General features: G+C 35.8%; 1 long non-coding RNA gene across 3 annotated transcripts in view; it reads right to left on the bottom strand.

The window, feature by feature from the left end:
* Window positions 1-9,277: 9,277 nt before the first annotated feature.
* Window positions 9,278-21,369, bottom strand: part of LOC122201462 — a 36,597-nt gene continuing 24,505 nt past the window's right edge. For 2 of the 3 annotated variants that reach the window (XR_006194178.1, XR_006194179.1), the window contains exons 2-5: window positions 19,109-19,273; window positions 14,016-14,084; window positions 11,807-12,006; window positions 9,278-9,553 (exon numbers count right to left, since the gene is read on the bottom strand). This is a non-coding gene — a long non-coding RNA (uncharacterized LOC122201462). The remainder of the gene's footprint in view (window positions 9,554-11,806; window positions 12,007-14,015; window positions 14,085-19,108; window positions 19,274-21,369) is intronic. The other variant, XR_006194181.1, reaches the window with a different exon arrangement.

The raw sequence follows: 21,369 nt of genomic DNA, 5'->3' as shown, positions 1-21,369 counted from the left end.
AAAAAACAAACAAAGAAACCCACAGGAAACAATTGGAACAGCTGCTTTGTGGACCAGTGAGGTAAATTATTTAAGGGTTATTTTTTGAGAAGTCCTCACAATTGATCAGCTTATTGATTCAGAAAGATATCAATAATCAATGTACAAATCTGAGAGTCTCTTGGAAGCCACTGTTTGATTTGACATTGACTCACCTTCTTGTCAACCATCACTTCCTCCCTCCTCATTTGGTCCCTCTTGGTTAGAATGTAAATATATAGTACTTACAGACTTCCTTAATTAAATAGAATGTGAGAATTATAATGCACATTTCTATGTTCATAGGTATAAATTGTGAATATTTTTAGTGTCACAGCTATACCTGGGCTTAGGTGAAATAACACAAAAATTAAGAAAGGTTTCTTCCTATAATCTAAAAGCTCTATATGGAGCTAAAAGCACTGAAAAAATGCAGAGTTTTCAAACAAAATATGAAATAAAAATATTCTGAAACATATAGGGAAAACAGTAAAGTAGCATGGAATTTAGTGGAAAATTATTTGTTCCAAGAACATAGATATAAATGAAGATTAGTAGAGTTTATTCACTTTTTTAAAGATTTTATTTTTTAAGTAATCTCTATATCCAAGACAGGGCTCTAACTTAGAACCTCAAAACCCAGAACTGTATGCTCTCCCAACTGAGTCAGCAGGCACCTGACTGGCTAAGTTGGAGAACATGTGACTCTTGATCTTGGAGTCATGAGTTTGAGCACCATGTTGGGTGTGGAGGTGACTTTGAAAAAAAGGTTAGTATAGTTTTAAAAGACTTCAAATATATAAGACAAATGAGCTGAGATTAAAACATATGCTAAGCTGCAAGAGAGAAATAAATTTGAAATATTTCCCAAAAAGCAATAAAGAAAGTGTGTCTGAACAAGTGAGTCCATCTTGATTAATAACTGAAAAGATATCTAGGCAATTTTAAAAAATAATTTAGTTACATAATAAATAGTTTTTTGTTTTTGTTCTTTAAAGTTTATTTATATTTTGGGGGTGTGGGGAAAGACAGAGAGAGAGAGAGAAAGAAGGAAAGTGAGTGTGGGAGAGGCAAAGGGAGAGCAAGAGAAAGAGAATCCCAAGCAGGTGCCACACCATCAGCATGGAGCCCAGTTTAGGGCTCAAACTCATGAACGGTGGGATCATGACTTGAGCTGAAATGGAGAGTCAGACACTTAACCAAATTAACCACCCAGGCACCCCCCAACTTTTTTTAAAAGTTTTTTTCAAAGTATTATTTATTTTTGAGAGACAGAGAGAGACAGAGTGTGAGCAGGGAAGGGGCAGAGAGGGAGGGAGACACAGAATTCAAGGCAGGCTCTGAGCTGTCAGCACAGAGCCTGATGCAGGACTCGAACCGATGGAACCCATGAACCATGAGATCATGACCTGGGCCGAAGTCAGATGCCCAACCAACTGAGCCAACCAGGCGCCCCCCTCCCCGACTCTTTTTTTTAACTAGGCTTCATCCTCAGCATGGAGCCCAACATGGGGCTTGAATTCAAGTCCCTGAGATCAAGACCTGAGCTGAGATCGAATTGGATGCTTAACTGACTGACCCACCCAGGAACTCCATAAATAGGTATTTTTAAAAGGAAAGTATAAAATACAGAGAAAAGACAAAGAAGAAACAACATACTCTCAAAAGAGAAAAATATGGTTACATACTTCCCTGAGAGTTTTGTATAGTTTGCAAACACAGAGAAATTATTAGTCAGATTGTCTAGGTTACATGGCAGTGACAAATTCCCAAATTTCAAGGGCTGAACAGAACAAAGGTCTGTTTCTAATTCGCATCATATGTCTAATGCAGGTTGGCAGGCCTTCTGCTTCCCAGAGTCACTCTGAGTCCCAGTCTGTTGGAGCCTCCAGTATAGTGTAGCTAAAGTATTTGAAACACATGGCCTACAAGTTTGCTGTGGTTGATTAAGAGAAGGCTCATGCAGGATGTTTATAAGATCCAGGCATATAAGTGGTTTATATTACTTCTGCCACATGGTCTCAAATTTACTGCAAAATAAATTGACAGATATAATCTTTCTAAGTGCCCAGGAGAAGTAAAATGAAATAAAGATTTGGAACAATACAGACTTGTTTCTGTCTCCTCCCACACTCCCAGTTTTGGACAAAATTTGAATCATTATGTTTTACAGTTTAGCTTTATTTGAATTAATGAATTATGAATATATGTTTCCAATGTGTGCAGAATATTTCATCATGTAAATATTGTACCCTTTACACAAAGTATTTTTCTACTTTTGTAAATTGAAATTCCACATTAAAAAAAAAGTTTATTTATTTATTTTGAGACAGAGACCACAGGAGAGGGTCAGAGAAAGAGGGAAAGAGAGAATCCCAAGCAGGCTCTGTATTGCCAGTGTGGAGCCCAACACGGGGCTCAAACTCATGAATTGCGAGATCATGACCTGAGCCGAAATCAAGAATCAAATGCTTAACCAACCAAGCCAGCCAGGCGCCCCACCACATTATTTTTTATGTAAAGTATAGCAGTAAAGTTGTAACTAAGAGTGTGACTTTTCTGTCAGAAAGGTCTATGTTTGAATCTATGACCCCTTTCCTTGCCACCTGTATGACTGGACGAGATTCCTTACACAACTTAGGCAGATCTTCGGTGATCTATTAGAATGTAACAGTAATGTCTTTCTCATTTACTACCTTGAGGACATAGTGAGATGATAGGAAGTGCTTAGTTCATATTTCACTATTAAGTGTATAAGCCCAGAATAAATGGTGGTATTGAAAGCATTTTTTTATGATATTGGCGGTGGTTTGTGTTATTGCATAGAGCTCTTGTATGAACACCATGCATAGTAGTTGAGGCTAAGAAATTTTCTCTAACACAACACATCTGAGGCTTACATGAACTTTACCACAATTTAATCCTGAACAGAAGGATCATCTATATTGCCAATGCTACCCAAGTAATTTTTTTTTGATTAGCTCATATTTGGAAGGAACCTGAGTGGTTTTGAAAGTATGGAACAGTACCATAATTGTATATTGTGATCACTCCACACTGTTCTTCCATAGCTAGCCACTGCTCTGTGAGAGAAGAAAATGTATGCCATCTGGTGCTTTAACACAAACAGCCAAGCTCAGAATTGCAAAGGCACACCTGTATGGATGTTTGTTATAGCAGTATTTATCATTCCAATGACATGTATCCCATCTAAAGAATCATAACTGGTAGTAAATTAAAGTGTGAAACAACATTAAAAGAATATGATACAGGCATGCAAAAGGAAAAGGGTAGCTAATACCTCATCCATTTATATAGAAAGATTTCCACAATATTGGTATTATTTTTTGTGCCTCCTGTGATTCCTCTATTTTTCCTTTACTGCCTTCCTCTGCATAAAGTGAATATTTTCTATGGTAATTCACACATATCCTCACAGTACTAAGTCTTGTCAGTTTTTGTTTATATGAACCATTCTAATAGGTACGTAGTGGGTCATATGGTAGTTTTTTTATTAAATTTTATTATTAAAGTATAGTTGACATATGATGTTATATTAGTTTTAGGTGTACAATATAGTAAGTTTACAATGTATACACTATGCAGTGCCCACCACAAGTGTAGTTAACATCTGTCACCATGCAGTATTATAATATTATGACTATATTCTCTGAGCTGTACTTCTCATCCTCATGACTGATTTATTTTATAACTGGAAGTTTGTACCTCAACCACATTATAGTTTTACATTTCTGCAATGAAATGGTATTTACTATTTCCATATGCCTCTTTGTCATATGTGGTATATGTGTGTGTGTGTGTGTGTGTGTGTGTGTGTGTGTTCTATGTGTTATGTGTATCTTTTTGTCTATTTTAGTATTGGGCTATTTGGTTTTTGGCCAGTGAGTATTGAAAACTATATATTCCAGATATAAGTCATTTATCAAAAATATAACTTGCCATATTTTCTTCCAAGATGAAATTTATCTTTGCATTCTCTTATCAGTGTCTTTTGAGGAACAGAATTTTTTGTTGTTTGTGAAGTATAATTAATTTTTATATTATTTTTTGCTGTTGATATCATACTCAGGAGACCTTTGCCTAAGCTGCATCCAGAAAAAAAAAATTTTAAATGTTTATTTATTTATTTTTAGAGAGAGAAAGTGCAAGCAGGGGAGGGGTAAAGAGAAAGAGGGAGACAGAGAATCCCAAGCAGATTCCATGCCGTCAGCCCAGAGCCTGATGCAGGACTCAAACTCACGAACAATGAGATAATGACCTGAGCAGAAACCAAGAGTCAGATGGTAAACCGACTGAGACACACAGGCGCCCACAGAAAATTTTCTCTTTAACAAATTTATAGTTTTAGATTTTACATTTATGTTTATAATACTTTTTGACTTATTTTTTATATATAGTATAAAACATAGATTGTTGGGTGTTTTGTTCTGTACTAAATCTTGAAATCAAAGAATGTTAGCACTACAATTCTTTTTCTTTTCTTTTTTTAAGTTGTTTTGGTTATTCTAGGTCCTTTGCCTTTCCCAGTGAATTTTGGAATAAGTTGTAAGTTTCTGTGAGAAAATCCTGATGACATTTTGTTTGGTATGTGTTGAATCTATAGGTCAAAAAGGGAATAATTGACATCTTAACAATATTGAATCTTCAAAAGATGAACATAAATATCATTCTCATTATTTAGTTCTTCTTTCATTTCTTATAGCAATATAGTTTTTAGTTTTCTCTGTACAAATCTTTTGTTTCTTTTGTCAGATTTACCCATAAGAATTTCATGTTTTTATGGTAATGCAAATGTATTTTTTATTTCAGTTTTTATTTTTGCTGGTGCATAGCACTGTGGTTTTTTAAAGATATTGATTTTGTATCATGAAATATTGCCAAAATCACTTATACATTCTTTAACTTTTTTCTATCAAATTTTCAAATAAATTACCATATATGAAAATAAAAATTGTTTTTACTTAATTTTTTTTCTGTTTCATAATTCTGCCTAGAGCTTCTAGTGAAATATTTAATGGAGATGGTGAGATTGGACACCTTTGTCTTGTTACTGATCTTAGGTTGGAAGCATTCAGTCTTCCATCATTACTATTGTATTAACTATGTGTTTTTCATAGAAATACTTTTCCAGGTTGAGGAAATTTCCTGCTATTTCTGATTTAGTAAGAGTTATTATTATTTTTTAAATTTTTTTAACATTTATTTATTTTTGAGACAGAGAGAGAGAGAGCATGAACAGGGGAGGGTCAGAGAAAGAGGGAGACACAGAATCTGAAACAGGATCCAGACTCTGAGCTGTCAGCACAGAGCCCGATGTGGGGCTCGAACCCATGGACCGCGAGATCATGACCTGAGCCGAAGTCGGACACTTAACCGACTGAGCCACCCAGGCGCCCCAGTAAGAGTTATTATTAAGAATGGATGTTGGATTTTGTCAGATGCTTTTTCTACATCTAGTGAGATTTTATATATAGTACGGTCCTTTTTATCAGGCTTGTTTTTCTGGAATAAATCCTTGTAAAAATTTTTGGATTTGATATTATAAAATTCTATTAATGATTTTTTCACCTATAATTATTAGTGATATGGGTCTGTAGTTGTCTTTTCTTGTAGTGCCTTTGTCCAGTTTTGATATCAAAGTAATGATGGCTTCATAAAGTGATTTGAAAAATGTTTATTTATTTAGTTTTTAGATATAGAGAACACAAGCTAGGAGGGGCAAAGAGAGAGAATGAGACATGGAATCTGAAGCAGGCTTCAGTCTCTGAGCTGTCAGCACACAGCCCTATGTGGGGCTCAAACTCATGAACTGCCAGACAATGACATGAACTGAAGTTGGATGCTTAAAGGACTGAGCCACCCAGGTGCCCCGGTTTTAAGATTCTTTAGATAGACCACAGCAGTGCTCATCCTTGTGGTAATTATTCTGCACTACTGTGGCAAGATCATTCTTCTTGCTCTACTTGATGCCCCATGAATTATGGAAACAGCACTACTCCTAGTCCTGTGTGATGATTCCTTTCAGATGGTTCCTTCTACAGCTTCAAGTAGTTTCCTCTCCTGAATTCACTGATCAGTACTCAGCTGAATACTTGAAAGGAACTCTGTAGATTTCTGGAGTTTTCATTGTGTTGACCTCTGTCTGTTACACTGTCTTGTGAATCCAAGTCACCATCTTGCCTCTCCTAGAATCTTAGCTCTCTATCCAAGTCAGAAAGTCCTCTGAGCATTTACTGGATTCCCACTCCTTCTACTGCATCCCAGAAATTCTCTCAAGTTAATAGACTTAGGCTTTTGAGGATGTTGGTATCCTCCAAAATTTATGTTAAAATCTTAATGCCCAAATTGATAGTATTAGGAAGTGGGCCTTTGAGAGGTGATTAGGTCATGAGGACAGAGCCTTCATGAATCTGATTAGCGTCTCGTACAAGAGGCTCAAGAGAGTTCTCTTGTCCCTTCCGCCATGTGAGAGTATAGTGAAAAATCTGCTAAACAGAATAGGGTCTTCACCTGACCATGGCTGGCATCCTGATCTTGGACTTTTAGCCTCCAAAACCGTGAAAAATAAATTTCTGTTGTTTATAAACTTCCCAGTCTATAATATTTGGTTAGAGCAGTCTTAAAGGTTAAGACATTAGTCACAAGCCTCACCTCATTTGTTTACCATCTCTCAACGATTACTCACCTTGATTGCCTGATTTCTAGTGTCTTAAAACTTTTTGTTTCCCATATTTTGTCCATTTTTGGTTGTTTCAGTAAAGATTGTTATTCCTTGTTATTCCATCTTGCTCAGAAGTGAAAATTCTATTTATTTGTAATTACATAGTAAACTATGAGGAATTTTTTGTAAAAATTAAAATAGTGTGGATTAATATAGAAGTCTCCCTTTAGTTGTCTGCAATGTCAGTCCCTTTCTGAGACATAACCACTGTTTTGTGAGTATCTTTCAAAACTATTTTCCATACATTTATACGTATATATCTTCACATAGCATAATATATTTCATGTGTGCATTTTCCAAACAAATGATGCCACATCTTTCATATTGTTCAGAAACCTACTATTTTCATGCAATGATGTGAGACATTTCCATCCCCATACATAGAAGTCTCACTCATTCTTTTCAATTTATTCAGTATTGGTAAAATAGTGTGTTTAATCATTTCTGTATTGATTACGATATTTTTTTTCATTTTTTCTCTACTGAAATGATAGGTGAGATGAACAGCCTTATATACTCCTCTTTATGCAGTTGTACAAATATTTCTCTAAGACAGATAATACAAATAGAATATCTAAGCTAAGGGTAAGCACCTTTTAAAATTTGATAGTGTCAAGTTGCCCTCTAGAATCCTTCACAACAAAATTGTGTATATGAAAGAACATCTTCCTCATTTGCTTATCAACTATTGTTAATATGTAATATTTTAAAATGTAATCAAATAAGTGTAAACTGGTTTAATATCGTTTTAATTTTATTTTAAGTTCTGTAGTTACTGGGAAGGTCAAACATATTTTTATGTGTTAACTCTTTATATTTTCTTTACCATGAACTACATTTGTTAACCATTTGCCTATTTTTATAAAGATATCTCTTATTGTTTTGTGAATGGTGTGTGTGTGTGTGTGTGTGTGTGTGTGTGTGTCTGTGTATGTGTTTGCGCGTTTTTAAAGTTTTATAATCAACAAAATGTATCGTTTTGGAAGGGAAAATATCTGAATCTTTTATTTATATGTATATATTGGTTAATTAATCAATTAATTAAAACCAAGCCATTACCCATTTCCCATCCCAGCTCTGCACCTTCCATCAACCACCGTATCTATGACCTAGGCAAAATCCAGGAAACTGGCTTTCCCTTTGTTCCAGTCACATATAGCCTTCATCAACGTGTTATCTTTTTAGGATTATTTTTATCTTTTATACTAAACTTTAATAACAAGCTTATTTGTTTTTTTTTTTTCTGCATGTATATTTTGGATAGAAATTAGATATTGTGGTTAATCTGGAAATTTGGATCAATGTAAAGGCTGTTTTATGGCCTCTTAGTCTGAATTAGAAGTGTGGTAAGTAAGACCAGCTCAGGAATCCAGATTATATTTTATATTTTTTTTCTTTGCTAATGGCAGAGTTGTGGCTATAGACCTGTTTATACAACTTGAATAGAATTATATAGGGATTTATTGTCTGAGGCCCTGTTTCTGAGAATGCAGGTTAGACTGAGTCAATTTATCAAGGAAGAAATACAAATTCTTACTATTTGATTTTAATTGTAACACTCAAAAGTTTACGTAGGGTTATCCTCAGCAAGGTTGAACAAATTCATAATACAGGTGAAAACTCTTAACTGGTTAGGTCTGACTGCTTATATGAACATAAAATAATTTGTGTTAATTTTTTTGACTTGACAAGGTATATATTACATGATTCTTCTAGTGAGTATATTTTTTACTCACTATAACTACTGGCCTTTTCTTGGGGATTTTCCTGGTGAGCTCCTTGAGAGTGGAAGTTTGCTTCATTACTCTTCAAGTCTTTCTTAGCCTTTGGCACAGCACCTTCCATGTCTCTAGGCAAGCTCTGCTCAGGAAAATGTTGACTGTTAATAAAGAATAATATTAAAGATACTGCTCATATTGATAATAATGATAATAGTGATAATAATAACTAGAATTGAGTTTATGTTACATATTAGGCAGGGGCCTAATGGCTAGTTCACTTCCTTTTAAAAATGAGGTAACTGAGGTCTATAAAGGTAAGACAGAGGTTGAGCCTAGATTCTGACCCAAGCATGATGACACAATATGCTGGACTTCAGTTGATGCACTATGTACAATTCAAATTCAGTAAATGTGTATAATTTCATAAAGCACTCCTTTGTTTGAAAATCTGTCTCCTCCCACTAGGCCTCATGTTTATTGAGGTCAGGTGTCCATCTTGTTTATTTTTTTCTTCCAGGCTGTAGGACAGTGTTTCTGGCACAGAGGAAGCTCTCAGTAAATGGTATTAAAGTAGTGAATGGGATGAATGTCATGCCCTTCCCCCTGAACCTTCCAGAACAATGTCTAAAATCTCTATATCTTATATGGCTCTCAGAATGCATATTTCTGTGCACAATGAGTACTATATGAATGTTAATTGATGATATGACTGAAGGTAATAATGTATTTTTTCCTCAGAGTCATAAAAGTGGGTAGTTGTATTAGTCAGCCATTAACATAATAAAAATTCCCAAAGTTCAATGATTTAAGATAACCATTTATTCCTGGTTTGTTGTGTGTAGGTAGGCACAGAGTTGACTTTCTCAGCTGCCGTGGGCCCCGGGGTAGTGGTTCAATTCAAACACATTTCTGTATCTCTCTCTCATCTTTCCTGGGCCAGCATGTTTGATGTGGCAGGCTCTTTTTACAAAGATGGCAGGAAGGAGGATAAGCACATCACAAGCCTTATTGGCTAAAGCAAGTCGTAGTAGAAGTTGTACACTCCATCTCCAGTAGGAATAACTGCAAAGTTCTATGAAAAAGGGCATGAATTTTGGTAAATAATGGAGTCAATTATTCAGTCTATCACATTTGTACTACCCAAGCAAGTGATAGAGAAAAACATTTAGAAACACCAACAGCAAAATTTTGATTAAGCCCTTAAATTAATGTAGTAGAAGTTTGAGGCAAAATCCAAGCCAATTTTTATCTAATCACAGTTTTCTTCTGCCATTCCAACAAATGCAGATAATATTACAGCCATTTCTAGAGTAATCAACTGTCGTATCCCAAACAGAAGATAATAACTTCAGCTGGAAATCGAGCAGCAGGAAAGGTGAAGGCTTAAAAAAATAAATAAATAAAACTCACTTAGACTCAAGCGATACTTTGCAATAAAGAAAGAGGATATGGACAGGAGGATTAAGAAATTAGCCACACAAACAAAATTGTATACCAGTAGAAGACTGTGCTTGTCATTAGAGGAAGCACCAGAGAGAATTTAGATATCAGAAAATGAAACATGAAGTAAATGTGACTGGCCTTGAACAATAAAAACTGAAAGATATTTATAAAAAATAGAAAGGTAGTAAATCTAGAAAATTAAACCAGGGAAAATAAAGATTTCCTTTTACTTCATACAAAAAGCATTATCTTGTATATGTTTCTCTTAAAGCTTCTTAAGCTTATGGAATGAGTGATGCAGAAGAGTGCAGGAGGAATTATACCAGTGTTTCAGTCTTTGAGAGACAGAAATGGATTGTTCACATCCAGGCTCTGTACTCCCTTGCAGGTACTGAGTTCGGTATGCTGCATCCCTCCTTGAGTCTGCCCAAGAGCATCTGTATAGCTGTGTCAATGGCTGGGTCCAAATGAGGATCAGAGATCAAAGCTGAGACATAAACTTGTACATAAACAAAACACTTCATATTCTATCTGAAGATAAAAGTAATAGGGAAAAATGTCCAATGAAGTAGCTATCCTTGTACAATAGCTGAACATTTCCCTGCAACTTTTCTGTGTTTTTCAAACAATTTTCTTTATTTTCCCTTACACGAAATGACATACACTTGCAATTTCTCACCCCTTGGTCCAAATTGTGGGTCATTTTCTAGTCTCTCAGGCATTTACTGTTTTATATACATATAAATACGTGTACACTTATGTATACACACAGACAGGAGAAAAATATGAACATTATCTTAACAAAATGTACTTTATACCAAGTTTAACAGAAGGAACAATGTGTATGATCTTAAAAATGAATTTTGATAAGTATAAAAACAGGATCAATAACTTTCATAAGAGAAAGAGTTCCTCAGTTTCCCATCCTTGCCCATCAAAGGTAGAGTTGCTGTAAAATAGAATTAGATTTATCAAAATATGGTGAATGTAAGACCATAGTATCCCATCACTTTCCTTACTTCTCAGGACAAGAATACATTAAATCTGTTCTTGTACTCCTAGTGGAAAACCAGATACAAATTTAAGGGCTAGAATTCATAGGATCATTTTTTTAAAAGCTGTGAAAAATACACACATACATACATACATAAAGAGGCACCTGAGTAGCTCAGTCAGTTAAGTGTCCAACTCTTGGTTTCAGCTCAGGTCGTGATTTCACAGCTTCCTGGGTTCAAGCCCCTCATCAGGCTCTATGCTGGCAGTGTGGGGCCTACTTGAGATTTTCTCTCTCCTCTCTCTCTGCCCCTCCCCCATTCACACTGTCTCTGTCTCTCTTAAAATAAAATAAAAAAAAAAAAACTTAAAAAAATAAATAATAAAAAATCTATCATATTTGTTTCTGAAAAATCTGATTATGATTGTAGAAATCCAAGGCATACTAGGAAGCAGAATGAATCTTCTGACTTGACTGCTTTTCCATTATTATGTAGAAATAATTCACACACTTCCTGTCTGTTTCTCTTTGCATACATAAACCATGGGAATTTTAGCGTATTGGGATATACCTAATGTAGACTGGTCCATGAGCTAAAAAGCTCAATTGGAAATTACTACCACCTGCCCAAATCATTCACATGACATAGGGAAGATGGCCTTGACCTTATGAAATGGATACTGCCTTTCATATCCTACTTTCATGCATGCATCTACTCATTCTTTCAAATCTGTGCTTATTTAGTGAGTATTTTACAGGCCAGATGTTCTGATACATACCAAAGATTAGGAGATTGATGGGGCAAGGGCACAACTGTTGAGAAACTCATAGTCTAAAGAAGATACCCCTATAAACAAGTTATAATGATGAAAAAATATCAAAACAGACCACTATGGAAGCTGGAAGAAAGCAATCAGCTTTGTCACTAGTAGTCCAGAAAGGCTCCACAGAGCAGGTGTACTTGTGCTGGATCTTGAAGTATAAGCAGAAGTCTGCCTCCTACAGAGAAAAATGGAAGATGTACCAAGGAAAAAGGACCTTTGCAAATTCACTGAGGCATTCCCCACATGATGCCTGCTGATGGTAACCTGTAATTGAGATATGATTTAAAACACAGTCATGGGGAGTTATTTTAGTAGAAACTGTCTCCTCCTATCTGTACCCTAAATAAGGCTATGAAATAAGTCAAGTAGAATAGAACAGAACCTGAACTGGATATAAAAAAATTTTCCCTACTAATAAACCTTTCTTTCAGAAAAGTGGTCATTCTTATCTTGGTTGAGTTCATTGTGTAATAATGTTTATAAAATTTGTTACAATTGACACAGGTAATGATATCTTGAAGCATGTGTAAGTAGGTGGTATTTGCAGATTTGCCAATTTTGCTTTGAACTGTATCTCGTGTCATTGTATAGTTTGTGTTTTAGGGAGGGAAATGGAAAGGAACACACTCTTTCTTGCTCTTAAACAAGGCATTTATTTCATTGGAGATATTGTTTATGGGAGCTTCCTAAGTAGTCTTCAAGAACTCATTTATATTCCAATTGAGAATTCAAGTTCTCATAGTAAAAGATCCCCTTAAAATTCTCCGTATTCTCTGTCATATTGTTATGTTTCCACTAAAAAAAGAAGTAGAGGGTTATAGCCATGATTTTGTCTGTTATCTTGTCCACTTCCTAGGAGAAGGATGAGAATTGCCTGTGTGTCTCCCTTCTTCACTTACTGGCGCTTATTGTCTTGCTTGGCCAAAGAAGAAAGTTATTAGGCTGTATATTTTTAAAGGGCAAGAAGAAATGACCCTGGACTTCATTGGGCCTTTTTTGCTAGTTAATTTTGCCTTCCTGATTAAATACTGTCCTCTTACCTAGATTTACAATAAGCACATTTCCTTCTTTTTAATCTTATCCTCCTATACCTGTATATTGTATTTATCCAGTATTTAAAATGTCCCTTGTCATTTTAATATGTAACATTTGCCCGGTTAAATTGTGTAACCTCTCTTTTAACCAGAGTTCCAGACCTGGCCTTACCTGGTCTACTCTGTCTCTTTGACACTTGGGACCAAGCAGGTCAATTCAAGAGCACTGAAACTTCGACTGTCTACCATTTCTTCACAGTCTTAATTGGATATCTTAATTGACAGTCAGACATATGATTCCACTAATTACCAGCTATATGACCTTGATCAAGATCATCATGGCAGGAGTCCATTATGGAAGTCTACTGTTTATATCTTGCCATCTAATCAATCCTTTTCCCCCACAACCCTTACCTTTCTTACCTTCGCCCCGAGAGATATTGCTTTTCTTGTGTGGACCTCTAAAACATAGCATAGTTCATTCTGATAGTCTTCACACAATATTTAGCCCTCCAGCCTCAAAATCAACCTCTTTTTCCCTGTCTCTCTTGTTCTTTCTGCCTCCCTGCATCCATCCGTTTCTATTTTATTTTTTACACACATAGAATTTTAAATTATGGTGTTTGTTCATATTTAATAATTTACTATGTACACATCCAAATTTGGGTTTCTATTTTCTTGAGAAATTTTTCTAAAAGAGTTTTGTTTATACAAGTTTGATACAGTTCCTACTACTCTTTTCTCCTAACACCTAGATGCTATTTATCAGCTTACTTATGCTATTGTTTTCTCTTATGTTTGTCCATCTTCATTCACTCTGCTGCCTGCTCGATCTCTGAAGAGACTTGTGTTTATGACCCCTGGCATAGATTTATTTATAGCCACAAGCAAGATAGGATTTATTTCTAGAAAATTGAGGGCAAATAGTTAAGTAATCTTCCCAAAGTCATGTTACTTAAAGCCCAGTCTTTTAATTCAATTCAGTATCTTTCTCTTACACAGTGTTTCCCATTCTTGAGTGTGTCTCAGAGATACCTGGAGATCTTGGTAAACAGATCGTTAGCCCCTACCCAAGAGTTGTTTGCTTGTCTGTTTTCTATTTACCAAGTCTGGATTGGGGCCAACAAATTTGTATTTCTAGCAAGTACCTAGTTGATGCTGGTGGGGGACCACACCTTGAGAACCATTATGCTTTGCCATTATCTTTTTTAATATCTTCCCCAAGTCCTTTCAGCTTACCTTTAAAATTAGATGAAGAGTATTTACTCTGTCTTCCTCTCAAGTCTCAATATTGCTGTTTCAAATCATCTGCAAAGACAACAACAACAAAATACAGCTACAAAATAAATATAAACCTTGTCTCCTTCACTAGGGCATAAGCTCCATGAAAGCTGGAGCAATCTTGTTCATTCACTATTTCTAGTTTTTTGATAAATAGTAAGTGCTTTATAATTTTTTGAATAAATTAGTAAATAGTAAAACCCAGGGCTTTGATTAAAGCCTTAATTTGATTAAAATTAAACAAACAAAAAAAAAAAAGATAGAAGTAGAGACCTGGTCCCTACCAATCAATTACTATTTAAATTCAAGAAAATAATTCCTAGGGAATATCTATGCTTCTCTGATTTATTTGGTAGCTTAGTCATGCTTGTGTTAGGAATGCAAAAGGAAGCAGTGTATCATTTGCTGATAGCGCTTGTTGTAATAGTTTCTCTTCTGGGTAGTAAGAGTTTCTACATAAACATTCAAAGGATTGTAATCACTATCCAGAGACCGAATCCTCTGCCCTGACAGTTGGAAAATGACTCTACGCACTGACAGCCCCACAGGATGGGAAACGCAATAGCTCTGCTACTACTGTGTAATGTTGCTAAGCTTAATTGACTGCACCCATAACTAGTGGGAGAAAGTGAGAGTGTGTAATCTATATTACTCTTAAATTATCATGTGGTACCAACTTGTAGGCTTCCTGGAGAATCTCTTGGAGGGTAAGCCATGAGGTATTTGGATTTTAGATTTCCCTGTCCATTCTAAGTTTTGTGTTTTTTTTTTTTTTTTTTTTTTAACGTTTATTTTATTTTTGAGACAGAGAGAGACAGAGCATGAACGGGGGAGGGTCAGAGAGAGAGGGAGACACAGAATCGGAAGCAGGCTCCAGGCTCTGAACTGTCAGCACAGAGCCCGACGCGGGGCTCGAACTCACGGACCGTGAGATCATGACCTGAGCCGAAGTCGGCTGCTCAACCGACTGATCCACCCAGGTGCCCCTGTCCATTCTCAGTTTTACTCACTTGTTCTTTTTTTTTTTTTTTTTTTAAGTCTCATGCTGTTACTTTCTCAAATGTACTTTGCTTTTGCTTTCTTTTCCTTTGCATCTTTCCACAGAGCCACTCTTATTCCTCTTTTCTCACCTCTCCTTCTTACTGAATACTCTGATCAGCATTCAAACATGAATAATTAAGACACCACTCCTGTCTTTTCATTCCTCTCCAGATACTGTTTGTTCTAATCTGCCATGAAGCTTTTAAAAAACATTGTCTATAAAGGCTGTCACACTTTTACTGTCATAATTACCTTACTACTCTTGTCTTATTTTATACCCATGACTCACAAACAGCCTTGCTAAGGACATCAGTAATATCCATGTTCGAAATCGAAAGAACACTTCTCAGTCCCCACCTTACTTAACCACTCACTACATTTCACACAATTGATGTGCTTCCTTCTTGAAGGTTCTTTTCTTTTGGCTTCCAAACTACTGACATTCTGTGGCTTTGTGCCTTCCTCCCTGAACACTCCTTTTCAGTCTCCTTTACAAGGTACTGTCTTTGTCTCACTCCTAAACATTAAAGTTCTACTCTTCTTCCTCTACTGTCTTTCCCTGAGTGATCTTACACACATATGATTCAAATGCTAATATTCACTACTTCCTATCATGCATCCATGCCTCTCATCTAACAGATAGGTTTATGGATTCATTGTCTTCTGGGAAACTCTACTTGAATAGCTCTCAGGTATCTCTAACTTGAAATGTCCAAAATTCTACTCCTGAATTCTCACCTTCTCACTTCAACACCTGATGTTTTCTCTCTCTCATCTGCTATAACTGACCCACAAATTCATGCCAACATCTATCTCCACCCTATCCATGCATCCTCAGCTACACTGTTCATTCCCTTGTCTGATTCATCATCATTGTTGTCTCTGAAACTTTACCCCTTTTAGTCATCTTCCTGAAATGCTGTTCTCCCCACTCTTTATTACAGAGAATTCCTATTTATCTGCAGGTCTTTTTTTTTTTTTAAGTTTGTTTATTTATTTGAGAGAGAGAGAGAGAAAGAGAGAGACACAGAGAGAGAAAGAGATAGCATGAGTGGGGGAGGGGCACAGAGAGGGACAGAGAGAATCCCAAGCAGGCTCCTCACTGTCAGGACAGGGCTCAACATGGGGCTGTAACTCACAAACAGAAAGATCATGACCTGAGCCAAAACCGAGAGTCAAACACTTAACGAACTGAGACACCCAGGTGCCCCTGATCTACCACTCTTAATTTAAATGTCCTTTGCTCAGAGACCTTCCCAGACCCCTCAATCCCACTGGCATGCTCTCAGAGCATTTATGCAATTCTTTGTAGCAGTTACCTTGAGTCATAATTCTGCTTTTATATGAATGTTATTTCATGTTATCTCCTTAATATACTGTAAGCCTTATGAGTGCAGTATCCTTGATAGTGTTCCTTTCTTTTTTAAATGATTATATCAACCAGGGTGCAACTCAGAGCCTAAAACATATTAGGCCCTTAGTAAATATCTGTTGAATAAAAGGTATTCCTTACAAGTATTCTTCTTACTAGATATTTTTTTTCTAGTTTCCATCTCCTTTTGCTACTTCTCTCAGATTGATTCCTAACTCTGTCCTTTTCTCTCTTTATCCTTTCCTTCTTCTTTCCTTTATTTTTTACTTCTCTTCATTCCTTCATGGAAAACATGGACTTTCCAGTTAAAACTAAAAATCCCTACCTACTTATAAAGTTTATTCTTATTTAAGAGTGAGACAACTAGTTTAATTCAGATAAAGAAACATATACCCAATAGCAGATTTTCATTTCCTTTTTTTTTCTCTTTCTCTCTCTCTCTCTCTGTCACTCAGTCTCAAATTTGGCTTTGTAACTTAGACATTTTGGAAGAGAGATAGTGTGTGGATGAGCAAGATAAATGATTCTGTCTTAAAATACCCAGGACTAACTGTATATATTGATTTATTCAATCTTTCCTTTATTCATTCATTTAATCATTTATTCATTTAACTAACTTATTGTGTATTTTGGACTTTTATAGTCTGAACCTCAGATCCCCCATTTACTTGCTGAGTTGCTGTGACAAATAAATTAATCATTTCTCAGTTTCTTTATCTCCTGAAATGGGTAAAAACAGTAACTAATTTATATAATGAGTTATTACATGCAGAAGTGACTAACACATAACAAACTCCATACAATTATTAGCTAGCATTATTTTAAACATCATCATTAATTAATCATTACTTTTTTTGTATATTGTATTACATAATGTTGAACAAAATACAGTGTATGTCTTCACATAGTTTACATTCAAGTACAGGGAAAACTGTGACTAAATTTGGCTCACTCACCAGTTTTGTACATCATGTTTTATTGGAGACGTGCCTGGGCGGCTCAATAGGTTGAGGGTCTGGCTCTTGATTACAGCTCTGGTCATGGTCTCACCATTTGTGAGATCAACCCCCATGTAGGGCTCTGTGCTGAGAGCATGAGCCTGCTTGGGATTCTCTCTCTCTTCCTCTTTCTCTCTCTCCCTTCCCTGCTGGTGTGCACACACATTCTCTCTCTCAAAAATAAATACATAAGCATTAATAAAGTTTTATTGGAATATAGCTAGCTCATTTCTTTATTATTTGTCTAAAGTTGCTTCATGCTGCAACAGCGACACTGAATAGTTGTTAAAGAGATCAAAAAAAAAAAGTTTAAAAAAAAAAAAAAAGGGGCGCCTGGGTGGCTCAGTCGGTTAAGTGTCCGACTTCAGCTCAGGTCACGATCCCACAGACCGTGGGTTCGAGCCCGGCGTCGGGCTCTGGGCTGATGGCTCAGAGCCTGGAGCCTGCTTCCGATTCTGTGTCTCCCTCTCTCTCTGCCCCTCCCCCGTTCATGCTCTGTCTCTCTCTGTCTCAAAAATAAATAAAAAAACGTTAAAAAAAAAAGTTTTAAAGAGATCATATGCCCTACAAAGCAGAATATATTTACTGTTACACTCTTCAAGGCAAGTTTGCTGACCCCTGTTCTGTTGCAGGTAGACATACTATCTATTTATTCAGGCGATAGCCTAGGTTATAGGAAATCCATTGGAATCAGGGAAACCTGGATTAGTATTCCAATTTTCCCATTCTACCACTGTCTTGTGTGGTTTTTAGCATGCCACTTATCTTTCCTGTGTATCAGTTTCCTTGACTCCAAAATGGGCCCAGTGCCTATCCTGATGTGTTCTTACAGGGTTAAATAATAAAATGTATATACATGTTTGCAGTTGTTGGTGCTCCATAAAAACTTGTTATGCTTTCCTTTTGGAGAATAAAGATATTATCTTATATTGGTATTATACATATTAACACTTATTACAACTTTACAACTACATAAAACCATTTTATATCAGGAGTCAAAATAATCATAGTCTGTAATGAAATAAAGTCCAGTAGAAGAAAAATAGATTTTAATTGCAGTAAATGCAAATAAAGGACATGTTAAACTCCACTTTCCATTTTAGTGCTTTTTCTATCTTAACCATCTTCGTCTTGGTTTAAATTTGTCATATTTAAGTTATAGGTTTAAACCTTTTAGATGCTAATGATTGTTCTTTGCTAATTAGGTTTCCAAGGTGCTTCTAGTGCAAAAACCAACTGAAAATACTATGTAAACGAAATTACTGAGAAAGTGGAATAATCTTGTCTGTGAGAGGGAAATAATTTGTTTTTTTTTTAAGGTGCCTCTTTAATAATAGCTTAAAACAATAAATCTATGAAGGTTTGTTTTTTCACAGTAGTTAACCAGTCAGTAACGTTGCCTACAAAATTCCAATTTAAAAAATGACCTTTTAAAGATGGCATATGAAATTAAATTTTAATGAGTGATAATAAATGGTGGTACTTTTCACAGGAGGAAACACAATGCTTGCCTGGAGCCCTTGCTACATGTCATCCACTTTAGTGCTCTGTTATTGTATCTTCCCCTTCATTATTTTCAAGGGAAGATGACGGGACAGCACACTTTGAAGAACCGAAAACAGTTTTAATATTGTGCTTACCAAAGGCGATCTTCGTCACTGGCTAATTAGGCAGATGGCTCTCCATTGCTTCAGTGATGATTCTTTTGTAGAATGCTGTTCCGTCCCTCCACAATGACAGTATAAGGTGTTTAAGCATTTCTGTGATTATGTGGCCTGATTGAAAAATAAATCTTCATGATTGGGCTACAAAAAAAAAAGTGTTTCACTTTACCAGATGGGGACTCCACTACAGTTTTGTAGCAAACACAGAAAGATCTTCACAATTGACTTGAATCTAGGAAGAGAAAAGCTTAAGGACAAGAGGGTCCCTGCAAAAGGCTTGATGGCTTTCTTAACAAAATAGAAACAATCACCAATGCTTCATAGGCCAATATAAGCAGTCTTTTATTAATCCTCTGGGCCACTTGAGTTCATCGTGCCATTTACTCAATGAGAACAATTTATCATTAATGGGCAATAATCATGGCAAACATAATTATTAATTTATTGTTTCTAGCTTAAATTTTAAAATATTGTGAAGCTTTCTGCTTTTTATGATGATGCTTTCTCTACCCTTTTTGCCCTGAGGATCCTATTAGCAGAGAGCTGAGCAATTCGGTTTCATCCCCAATAAATTATGCCTTCATTCTTAAAATACAAGTACTGAAGGACTGTAAAGATTAGAAATCTGTTTGAAGCTCCCATCACTTGAAGTTTTTTCCTTGATGTATAGAGCTTCTGGTGTTAATGTAAAACAACACATCTTTCTAAAAGTTCAGAGCCAAGTCACCTTAAAAGAACCCTGGCCAGAGTGGTGGGGGAAGTACAAAATGAAATCCATTACCATGGAGGGTAGAGATGTTCGGTTCCTCAGAGCCTGTTTCTAAGATGGGCTGCTGGTGTATTACAGAGTGGGGAGGTGACTATGCTTGTCACCCACCATTTCAAAATGATTAGAAAACTGAAATTCCCAAGAAACAGGAGGTGAATTCTCATTTTCCTCAGTGAGGATCTGGACTATTGGCACCACTCAGGTAACAGCTGCTGTAAATGAAAACCTTAAAAAAATAAAATATTTTGTGTAAATGCATTTTCGTCTTAAGTATAGTTGTTGGTGTGGGTTTCATTACTTTTCCCTGTCACCATATGATAGAAGGACGTGGTTGTGCCAACTTCTTATTATACTATTTTATTGCCAGTTGCGCCCAATGGCTCAAGAGCTAGTGTGTATGCCACTTGGTATTCCAACAACAGTGGGGACCCATGGGGGTGCTCTACTTTGGCTTAAATAAAATTGAAATTAGAAAAAGAGGTGACTCTCCAGTTTTTAACCAATCTTGATCTTTACTTGTTTCTCAGGCTTATATCAAACTGCACTAGGTAGCAATCATTTTTTCTGCTTAATTTTGATATTTAAAATTAATACAAGCCACTTATCAAATATAAAAGCTTAAATTTTGAAAATTAACTTTTCACAATCTGAGCATTTATGCATTATTTCTCTTTTGTATCCACCTCATCCCTTAATTTTGAAAATTCAGAATATATAGTTAACGTGTGAAATTCTCATAATCTCATTTTTCTTAATGCATATTGAATTTGACTGCCTGATTGTTTCTTCTAAATTAATGCAGACATATTCAGAGATGAGATAATTACAAAACTAACCGTAAATGGGAGAGGAGTGTTGACCTAAGTAAATAACAGGAAAGGGACAAATTGTTCATGTATTCTCTTTCCAATGTAGTTAAAGAATTTTTTTTAATTCCAAAGTGAAGTGTAGATCAGAGAGCTACATTTAACTAAAAAGTTTAAAGACAGATGAATTCTGAAAGAAAAAGGGAGCAATCTGGGTTTCCTGAACAGATGTGTACTGATGTACTTTGGCTTATAACAAGTAAAGTGGATAGTTAATGATAGAAAATGTTAAAACAATTTTCACAAGCAACTTTAGAAGTGATAGATGAGCTTATGATATAGATTTTGGTGATGACTTCACAGGTACATGCTTCTCTTCAAACTCATCAAGTTGTACACATTAAACAAATATAGCATTTTGTATGTCAATCATACCTCAATAAGGTTTTTTTTATATAAAAACAGTTTCATCAACTTGTCAAAAATAAAAAAGCAAAGCTGCCTTTCAGTAGTTTAATTTCTGAATTATATTCTGGATTAAATTATATAACTACTAGGCACACTAACGGTAAGTGCTTCTTGCCTTTTTTTTATTTTTTTCTTTAGAAATGAGTGCATGAAGGCAGAAATTACTGGAAGGGAGGTCAGGGTAAGTCATATCA

The sequence above is a fragment of the Panthera leo genome, chromosome A1 (genome assembly GCF_018350215.1).
Source record: "Panthera leo isolate Ple1 chromosome A1, P.leo_Ple1_pat1.1, whole genome shotgun sequence".
Classification (NCBI taxonomy): domain Eukaryota; kingdom Metazoa; phylum Chordata; class Mammalia; order Carnivora; family Felidae; genus Panthera; species Panthera leo.
Note: the sequence above shows the minus strand (reverse complement) of the source record. Positions and strands in the feature narration are given on the sequence as shown.